Below are 11,360 nucleotides of genomic sequence, written 5' to 3' on the forward strand. Positions count from 1 at the left end.
GGAACGAACATTACAAACTCCTGGCTCTAGCACCTATACTTCCAAATAAATTATTCAATGTCTCTTGGTTGAACCCTACCAAGATCTCTTGGAGGTATCCTGGTGCACATCAGAAATAAAAACTACCCTCTTCTGAAGGAATTTTATACTATTTAAAGATGAATTTAAGCCCAACTATCTCTTACCCAGTTAGTATTTAACAAGTGCCAATCACAACTTTTTTATTTATTTTGTGAATGTGTTGGTTGGCCATTTCAAGACACAAAATACAGTCTCAGCTCTTGTTCTTGCTTTTAAAATATATTTATATTTTATGATTGATCAAAGGCAGTTTGGATATGTTAACATATTAAGGAATGTTGAAGGGTTCGTTTTCCCCTCCAAAAATATGTAGACAAATAGTTACTAATGTTTACTTTAAAAGCCTGTTTATTTGATTGTGATTTACTATGTCACCATTAAAGTAATGCTTATGTGTGTGTTCATGTGTATATGTATGTGCTTGTATGTCTATATCTATATATTCCTCTATGTACATGTCTCTTTCTTTATTGTTTTCTTGTCATTCCATCTTTCTGCCAATGACATACTATATTTATGAATGTATCTTCAAAAAGGTGTTTGAATTCCTCAAATATGATTTGCCCAATCAAGATGATTTATACTATTCTCTGTCATTTAGAGTATACAATATGTATTTAAAAATTGTATTGCGATTCAACTAGACCTTTAAAATCTAGAGATAGCCTGGAATATTTTTTTAAAGAAAAGAATTGATTTCTTAATCTATTTTAATAATATTGTCAATTAACTAATCCAAATTTCTAGCTATACTTAAAGGTGCTTCATGTACTGTCAGCTGATTTTTAGTTTGTAATGATCATGTCTTGCTCACTGTCTGAAATTTCTAAGAAGTCCATGGTTTCTTGTTCTTTGTAAATAATGGAAAAACATTTTTTGTTAGTCCCAATAAAATAAATATATAATTAACTAATTTTAATTTTGTTTTTTATTTCTCTTGATATTACTTTTTATGTTAGCAGATATTTACCTAACTAAAATCCATTTTATTACCTTCATTTCAGTGTGAAAGATGCACATTTCTCTTTATTTTTATTTTATCAAGTAAACCTACTAATATAAAATTAAATAATGAGAAAAACATTTTTCTTTTTCTTAAGCAAAAAGACTCATCTAATGTTGACTTTATATGTTTTACAAATATGTAAGACATGCATTTAAATGCTCACATTGCATTGTATGAATAGAGATTAGAAGCATGTCAATATTGACTAAGACTAGTATGAAAGCTATATGCAGATCAGCAGGGTTATATTCAAGACTGAAAAATATAATAAAATGCTGGTATCCTGAGCAGCAGGAGAATCAAAAATTCATAATTTTGTTCAGTTTTAATCCAGGAAATACCTAGAATCTGACAGTGTACACTGGCAGAAAACGTTGCTTTTGTGAAACTAAAAAAAAAAAAAAAATTAAGCACTAAAAGTACAAGGTTGATTTTTCCATTTTTAGTGTATGTGTATGTATACACATACACATATAAAATTCGTAAGGTTGTTGGAGAGTTGACAACATGCTATAGGCAAAGAGACTCGTCAAGATAAGGTGGCTTCTTTTAATACTGTATATATTATATTGTAGTATATGTTGCATATCTTGATTGAAACATTCTTTGGTGTACATTTTTAGAGTTTTTAATGATTCCTTAAATATATATGGTAATATGTGTGCAAATATGTATGCATGTGTGATCATGTGTGGTGTGTTTACTATGTTACAGACATTTTTTAAGTCAATATGACTAATCTCCTTAATTTGTAACCACTACAAATTCAATCTTCTTATCACTTACACATTTTCTTTTAAAAATATTTCTCAGAATTAACTTATATTCATCTCATAATGAAGATATAAAAAGGTTCTTTCTCAATCTTACATTAACTTGTTATTCTTTGTATTGCATTGATTTTTCTATCAGCAGGCCTTGGAACTAATAGCTTTAGGATGGATGGACACAATTTTGCCGCTGCACCACCTCCTCAACTGTCACAGATTTGGAGTTAGAAATTGATCTCTCACATTTCAAGCTTCAAATATTATTTGTTAGAAGAGAAAGTGAACATCTGATTCAAGAGAAAGTGCTCATTTTTGTTTGTTTTATTTTGGCTACAGATTCAGAAATATTTGATATATTTCTTCTGTAAGACATTTAGGATCATGGTGAATCTAAAATCCAGATATTTAGTCCAATGTGAAAATAGTATAATGCACTTATTGAAAATTTATTATTTCATGGAAAAATATTATTTAGTTAGTTAACACTTTATATGGATCTTATACAATTAAGCATTCCTACTTTGATTGGTACTCTGCAAGTCCCTGTGTCTTAAGATCACTAACCACGTGATCCATCTCTGCCCAATAGGTTTTGATCACATTTGCTTCACAAATACTCCCTCCTTACATATACACCCTCCTTGCTCCATATTTACTCAAATATCCGTCCATAGAGATACTTGCTCACTCATGTGGATTTCTCCTCTGGTCACAATATTCAGCAAAAGGAAGCAACCTATGTATTAATCAACTAATGATGAATGGATAATGAAAATGTGGCATATTATTTACACATTGAAAGAAGCAATAATCCTGAAAGAGGCAACTTGGGCCCAGAAAGACAAATATAACATGCTTTCGTGCCTTTGGGGATACTAAACCCTTTGTATTGTTAGAAATTTTTGTTACATTTGAATGGCTACTGGGCTTAGTAAATTCTTAATGATCATGGGAAGGGGCTTTAAAGGAGGGAGAGAGAGGAATCACTGTTGTTAAGGATTAAAGCAGAATTTCGTACAGGAAGAAAAGACTTGAGTTTGAGAAGAGAAGAGCAGAATAGAAGAGGGAAACTGGGAAGAATAAATAATACTAAAGACCTTTCAAAGCAGACATATGGAAATATATTGTAGATTTATAAAATATATGCATGCATAGATATAAAGGAAATAAAATGAAGTTCCTATATTGGGACAACATATGACTACTCAACACCAGAGGCCAAGAAGCAAAGAGTTCAGTGCTTCCAGAAGTCTACTTCTTTTCAATTGTTGATGAACAAGGTCACAAAGATTCCAAAATATTACAATAGTCAATGTTCCTGATCACCCTTCAGAGTCTAAAAGTAAGACCCTACTGCTGAAGGCACCACATACTCCAATTATATAGCTTAGAGAGATCAAGTCAGCACTAACTTGCAAATATTTTTCATATAGTCTAATCTTCATAGTACTTAAAAGTGTTATGCACACTATCAGAGGAGAAAAACCATACATAGCTGTGAAATAAGCAAACTATAGTGAATGACCTGGAAGTCTTTGGCCACTAGAGCAATAGTGGTATGAAGAACAATGATATTAATGAACCTTTGTGGCTGAATTAAAGGTCTGCTTTAGAAGATGAAACTCATTTGTGTCAATATTATCAGTCTAAGAATCTGCAAGCAGACAAAGCCCTAGAAGAGAATCTCTACTAGTAGTATTTAGTATTCTACTACTAGTAGTCTACTAAATAGAAATAATATTAAATTGAGTACTAATTACTTATCATTGTACCTTCAGATTATGAACCCTTATCACAGAAACTTGTACTGGAGGTAGATACTAATCAACATAGTCTCATACCAGGCCAAAATACAGAGAATAAATGAGTTCATATCGTATGAGCTTAAAAGGAATATTTAGAGGCATCCTCTCCTACACTGGCTCAGGGACAAATCCAGAAAAAGGAGCAGAATAAGTCTAAGAACCATTGATGGATAACCATAAGATAATAGTGTCTTCTGGGCACAGTAAGGCAACTATGCATATGAACTTATAACAGTTGTGACAATATTCACAAGACATGTGCATTTCCAAGGGAAATCAAATTTCAGCTTATGGACAAGAATTGAGCCAGAAGTTATAACCATAACCAAGGAACTACTGGTACTTAGATGCTTCTGAAAAGGGAAGAATCAAACTTATTTCAGACTACAGCCCCTAAAAAGTAATTCGTTTGTTTCAGTGGAAAGCCACATATCCAAGATGTTTGGATAGTACAAACTGGCCCTGATGAGATAAAGCAATCAAATAAACCAGACATTGGTGGTGGAAGGGGAAAGAGGTGTATCTAGGTGTTGGGGTAGGTAGGGAGATTATGTTCAAAATTCTCAAAGATATAAACAAAATACCATTAATATTGTTATAAAAGAAAATTTGCATTTTAGATTTTCATTTTCAGGGACTAGATAGATGACTTGATTGTTAGTAACTTGTTTCTCTAAAAGAGGACCAGAGATCAAATAACAGAAGCCCTATCAGTTATCTCCAAACTCCAAATCTTGAGTGAATTGCAATGGATAGAATATCCTTTTCTGGGTTCCATAAGCACTAGTGTGCATATGATGGAAGTACTGAAAAACAGGCACACACATACAAAATCAAAATAAATTTTAAAAATATGTATAAACAAACTATAATTTTTAGAATCTCATACACATGTAAAGTATATGTGTGTTTGTATGTGTGTGTGTTGTGTGTGTGTGTGTGTGTGTGTGTGTGTGTTTGCTTAAATAAATAACGTGCACCCAAGAAATTCAGTTTCTCCTAGTTTCTTGTGGAAAAAAAACCCACAGGTTGTCAGATAGCTATGTTAATTATTTTTGGTGTGGTTTTATGGGAAGAAAAGTATTTATTTCAGCTAGCACTTATTATTCAGCACAATCTATTACAAAGGAAAGATTCATGAGTCAGGCCATGGAGTAGTGCTGCTGACTATCTTACTCCTCATGGATTCCTCAGTTTGCTTTCTTAAAGCTCCCAGGACCAGTAGTCCACTATTAGCCTCACCTACAATCATCGATTGGTAATTACACCATAGGCTTGCCTACAAGGCTAGTCTGTTGGGGGAAACTTTTCATTTGGGGTTCTTTCATCCTAAATGACTCTGATTGATTTTTGCAATATTTTCACAACTGTTTTACAGTTCTTAAATGCGTGCATTTTAATTTAACTAACACCAAACCTCAGAATAATGATTTTCATGCTTATAAATCTAGGCTATCAGTTTCCCGTTGGTGATGTTAGCTGTGGAGAAGCTACCTCAAGAAGCCATTCATGGTTATGACCCAAGACCTGAGAAAAAAATTATAGCCAAGAAGGGTAAAAAAAAATAGTTTTGTAGATACCTGTGGAAGAGAGAAATTAAACAGTTTATTGAAGCTGAAAATTCAATTCCTGAAGCAATAAGTTGAAAAACTAAACCATGTAAAATGTTTCAGGCCATGAAATCTGAGCAAGTTAAGAGTCAAAGCAATGAATTTTATTTAGTGCTGTGTACCATATCCAAGAGTAAATGAGTCTATTATAACATGCTGCATCATCATTGATATCAAGTCCTGTAATGTAAAATAGAGATGTCTCTACCATTTAGCTATTAACTTCTAGTGTGATAGGCATAGTCTTTCAAGAACATATCAAGCAAAATTTTACATTTCTCCTGAAATATTGTATAAATTGAATAGTAGTTAACATTCCCTATTCACAAAATAAAAGCTAACATGAAGAATGACTTAAAAAATCAATAGTCAAGAATTAGGTAGGGGAGGACAGAAGGAGAGATAACTAGGAGAGAAAACTGGATTACAGGAGAGATCTCTGGGATAAGCTAGAAACTTAGGAAAATGGAAACTCCCAGAAATCTATGAAGGTGACCCTAACTATGATTCCTAGCAGTAGGAGACATGGAGCCTGGTCAGCCATTCTCCTGCAACCAGACAAGACTTGGCAATGGAGAGGTTAGGATACTAACCCAGTCACAAAAAGCTAGAGCCACAATTTGTACTGCCTACAGGATGCACAGGGCTAGAAGATGGAGTAGATTTTAGGGAAGGGCAAACCAATGACTGTCCCACATTGAGAATTATGGCACAAGAAGAAGTCCACCCCTGGCACTAATAGTGATTCTGCTATATTTACGAACAGGAATCTAGCCTAAATGTCATCAGAGAGGCTTTACCCAGCAACAGATGGAAAAAGATACAGAGACCTACAGTCAAACAAAAGGGAATCATATGAAACCTGGGGAAGGGAAAATAATTAAAGGAGCCAGAGAGTTCAAGGACACCCCAATAAAACCTGTCAAATCAACTAACCTGGGACCATAGGGACTAATAGAGACTGAACTCCCAGCCAAAGAGCATGAATGTCACAGACCTAGGACCTCTGCACATATGCAACAATTTTACATCTGGGTCTTTATGTGGGGCAGCTGGAGCTGTCTCTGACTATATTGCCTGTCTTTGCATTCTTTTCACCTAACTGGTCTGCCTGGTCTAACCACAGTAGAAGATATACCTAATCTTACTGAAACTTGGTATGCAAAGGCTGATTGGCATACATAGGGAGACTCATTTTCTGAGGAGAGGGGGAGAAGGACTAGATAGAGGACTGAGTCAGAGGGACTGAGAAGAGAGGATGATCAAGATGTAAAGTAAATTTAAAAAATTATGAAAAAACATTAGCCTTATTTCCATTTCATTCTGGGATGAATAGCCAAGGATCTATATACCCAGCAATAAAGTATAAGCATCATGGTGCCCTGGAAGATTCAGAACAGTGACTACAGATACTACTAAGATTATAAACAAACAAACAGAAGAAAGTAGAAGAGAGAACAGCGGGTGCTAGACATGACTAGAAAGTGATGGTGGTTGAAAAGAAGACAGTTCCTAAGCCTAAACAGATAAACAAGCAAATGAATACTTCTGCATGAAATATTCCAGGTATCAAGTTAACTTTGAAAGCAAACAAATTCTATAAAAAATTTTAATGAAGTATAATGATTGGATTATTATAATAAAGAGTGTAAAGAGTGTTCATGGTGCAAAACTCCATGAACAGAAACATTAAATTATGTTCCCAAAGATAAATAATATGGGCTTCAAAAAAGACAGAAATGTAACCATATACATGTATACATACATATATACATACATACATATATACACACACATGCGCATGTACATATGCTACATTGATCGATGTGTTTACATATAATGATGGATATGTCTGCAAATTAACATTTGAAAACAAGATCAAGGCCATTTAGCAACAATTTATATATGGAGAAAGGTGAGATCATGTGACATATGTGTTCAAGATTTTTGATTTGTTAAAAAGTTGTACAAGCAGCTCTTCCCCACTGTCCATCTGGCCCTGACTTGATTTTTGATGGACTCCTAGTATAAGAGTTCATTAGGTAGAGTATGCTCTCTTATAAGGTAGGAGAATCAACTTTCAATTAAATGTATTTAGCATCATAGGTACTTCCAACATAGTTTGTACTCTACAAGGATATCATCAAAGCCATGTGCTTGTAATGTTGTAACAGAATTGAAGAAACAGACACATATGGAGCCAAAGACCCTAGGTTTCCTAGTATGCTAAAAGTCAACATTACTAGTGAGTATTGTGAGTGTATATACAAGATAAGTACTGGTATTAGCTTCAACTGACATACAAGTCAAGCAATGTGTGATCGATACCCAATAGCAGATAATAGTTAATAGGAGTCAAGCACTGTTAGCCAGATTCCAATATAGTCTTTCTGTCTTCATAAATAGGCCCTATGTTTTAATTTGCAGTCTCTTTTTAATTAGAATTTATGCCAGTACCAATGATAAATTTACAACTATAAAAGAGGAGAAATCTTCATGATCCAGAAGCTTGAAACACCTGAAATCACTTTTTTTAGCTTATTGAAGTGATTGTCTTTGCCCAAAATATAAGCATATTCTGAGCATATTCAGATACCTTGTAAGCTTTCTTTATTGAAAGAGAATCACAAAATCATAGAGGAAAACAGTAGTTGAAGAAAGTTGAGGTGAGCCGGGCAGTGGTTGTACATGCCTTTAATCCCAGCACTTGGGAGACAGAGGCAGGCAGATTTCTGAGTTTGAGGCCAGCCTGGTGTACAGAGTGAGTTCCAGGACAGCCAGGGCTACACAGAGAAGTACTGTCTCAAAAAACCAAAAAGAAAAAAGAAAGAAAGAAAGAAGGAAGGAAGGAAGGAAGGAAGGAAGGAAGGAAGGAAGGAAGGAAGGAAGGAAGGAAAGAAGGAAGGAAGAAAGTTGAGGCGAGTATTGAGAGGGAACTATAGAGATATCAAACAGACAAGAAGAGAACTCTTTTTGGTATAACTATTTGGGCAACATGATTACTATCAATAAAACCATGTTTATATATTTGACATGTCCATAAAAGATAGTTTAAAGGTTTTAATCAAAAGAAATAAAGATTGTACAATTATGTATATATTCATCAGTTTAATGTCATTCTTTGCTGAGATATGCCTATCCATACCAACATATTTTGTACTGTAGAGTCATATAAATTTTATACGTTCATTAAAATACACTTCTGGGGAATATAATAAACAATGTAAAGATGGATACATGTTTCACAGTGTAGACGGCAAATAGTGTGGAGAGTGCTTTATGTTTAAAGAAATAACTTGTACAAATTGAAAAAAATCCATAATTGCTAGATGTTATTGAAGTATCCAAATGTAAGTGACTTTCATGGCACAGAAAGCCATTTTCCTGTGGGTGACAAAGTGGTTTCTATTTGTATAGAATCAAAATCCAGTAGCAATTTCCAACCCTAGGGAGACTTGAGTATATCTTTTTGTTTTTATAGCAGGGACATCATAAATTGCATGTACTTCATTTAAATTGAGGTGAATTCCTGTAGACTTAGTGCAGCAATCTTAGAATGTTTGCAGATTTATTTCAATTATATTTCTGCCTCATAGTGGGAAGATGACATAGAAAAAAGTGAAGTGCTTTAATGGGAACAGTGACATTGGTCTGAAGGGTCTTTAGAAAGTTGACTTTTTTCTTCCACATTTTTTCTTGAATAACACACTAAGGACTTTCTGTCTGAATTCCCAATCTTCACAAATCATATGGAACTTTATTTTCAGTATTACTGTTAAATAAATGGTGTTAATAAATTGCCTGGAACTGCATTTCCCTTTCTTTGCACTCAGCATGATACAGATTTCTGAATTGATGTCCTTCCATTATTAAAACTAGGTAAGTATTCATCTACTTTTGAAAGGAATGTGAACATTGATGTGACATAAAATGTAGCAAGATAATGAGTACATAAGATAGCCCATGAAAGAAGAAACACTCCACTCTCAATATACACAGGGATCTTGTATTGAAGTTTCTTAACTGATTCAGAAGCTATGAGTACTTTAGTTCTGAAATTTTTGTCTCTTAAAACAAACCTATGGATTTTCTTTGCTGTTCAGACAGAAAAATCAGCCTTTAGGATATTCTATGCTTAAGTAAATTTGAAAATAACAGGTAGGAACTGTGAAAGCGGTAATAACATTTAGCATAGTCTAGAGATATTTGGCATAATAAACTAAAGACACAAGTTTTCATATGCCTTCTGAATTCTATGCAAGCCCTCTACTAAATACCACACATTTCCCAAAAGATCTCTTTGGCATCATTGGATGCTCTAGAGAATAGCTTCACACTTTCAATAGCATTGCCAACAGTGACAGCTAAATAAAGATGTTAAAATGGTTCATGTATACTTTCACTAAAACATGATAAATAAATTTAGTTTTTTTTCTTCCAGTGGCTCGGGAAGCGTTTCTTGTAAACTTTCTCTGCAGCTCCACAGTCAGCCCTATGTGTCTTTGTTCTAATGATCTGTTGTGGATTGGTGTTAGTATTTTCTGCTCCCTCAAGACAGGTGTACTTACCCAGGTGAGGCCAGGTGAAATCTTAATTGGTCAGATAACACTAGAGCCTGTGATTGGGCAGTGGAAGAAAAGGGCAGAGCTGAAAGTTTTAGAGTGGGGAAAGAGGAAGTAAGAAAGACAGAGGGAAAAGAGAGATGGAGGATGGAAAAAGATGAAGCAAGAAGAAGATAAACTGGGCCCACACGGACTGAAGGAGCCACAGGTAGCTAGGGATTTGGTAGATGGGCAATAGAATAATGCTCTATGTAGATGTGCAGCTTGTATTTGTATCAGTTGAGTTTTGTGTTCTTTGTGTGAGCATTTTGGGGTTGGCGATTTACATTTACAATTTGGTTGGTATGTTACAAGTCTCTATTGTTATGATTTTATGGGGCTAAGGGGATTTGAGCAAGCTATAGCTGGCTTTCTGCGGGCTAGCCACAGGAAGATCCGAGTGGGTTGGCAGCAGATGACCACGGGAACCAAGGCAAGACAGCCTCCTGGGGCTGGCCTTGGAGGTAGGTGAGACCGCCGTTGCCATTGCATAGCTGGATTAGTGTGGTTAGTTTCTAAAAAAATCTACATGTTACAATGGTCCTTTTCCTTCATAAAATATTGCCACTTTAGTTGGTGGCTTAGTTTCTTGTAGCTCCCAGAGGTCCAGGTTAGTTGATACTGTAGGTCTTTCTGTGGAGTTGCAATCCCCTTCAACTCCTTCAATTCTTCCCCTAACTACTGGAGTCCCCGACAGCAATCTAATGGTTGACTGTAAATATTTGTATCTGTCAAGGTCAGTTGCTGGTAGAGTCTCTCAGAGAATAGCCATGCTAGGCTCCTGTCTGCAAGCACTACATGACATCAGTATTAGTGTCAGGGTTTGAAGCCCTAGCTGGTCCGAAGCCACTGTACTGCCACATAGGTAGCAGAGGTTAGCCTTTTCTGGCCTCAGTGGGAGAGGATGCGCCTAATCCTGAAGAGACTTGATGCCCCAGGGATGACAGGGAGCAGAGAGAGGGGAGCATTCTCTCAGAGTAGAAAGAGAAGGAGGATAGCGTGAAGAAAACTAGGAGGGAAAACCAGGAGGGGAGGCAACATTTTGGAGTGTAAATAAATAAGATAATTAATTTTAAAAGTATTACCACTTTAAATAAATGAGTAATAGCCAGATACATATGAAAAGATGAATTTTAGGGGACATTTTTGACATGATTTGACTCCGCATGAGATATTTTAAGTAGGATAATATCATAATATTAAAAATGGATGAATGTTAGATATTATTTTCTTAAGAGGAATTTATTTTTCTCATTAAATATTATAAAAAAACCTGCCACTAATTACAACAAAGATAATGTAATTAACCTTGTCAATAACCTTGCATTTATCATAGACAATTTACACTAAATTAAATAAAATAAAAATATCCTCAATTGTGATCAAGTGAGAAAGATGCTTAAATCTACATGCAATTGTAAGTATAAGTGTAATTGCAATTTTAAGTATATTCTGAGGTGTGGCAGTGGGTAATTGCTGTAAGTTCT

This window comes from Grammomys surdaster, unplaced genomic scaffold (assembly GCF_004785775.1).
Source record: "Grammomys surdaster isolate TR1022 unplaced genomic scaffold, NIH_TR_1.0 126153, whole genome shotgun sequence".
In the NCBI taxonomy this organism is placed as follows: Eukaryota; Metazoa; Chordata; class Mammalia; order Rodentia; family Muridae; genus Grammomys; species Grammomys surdaster.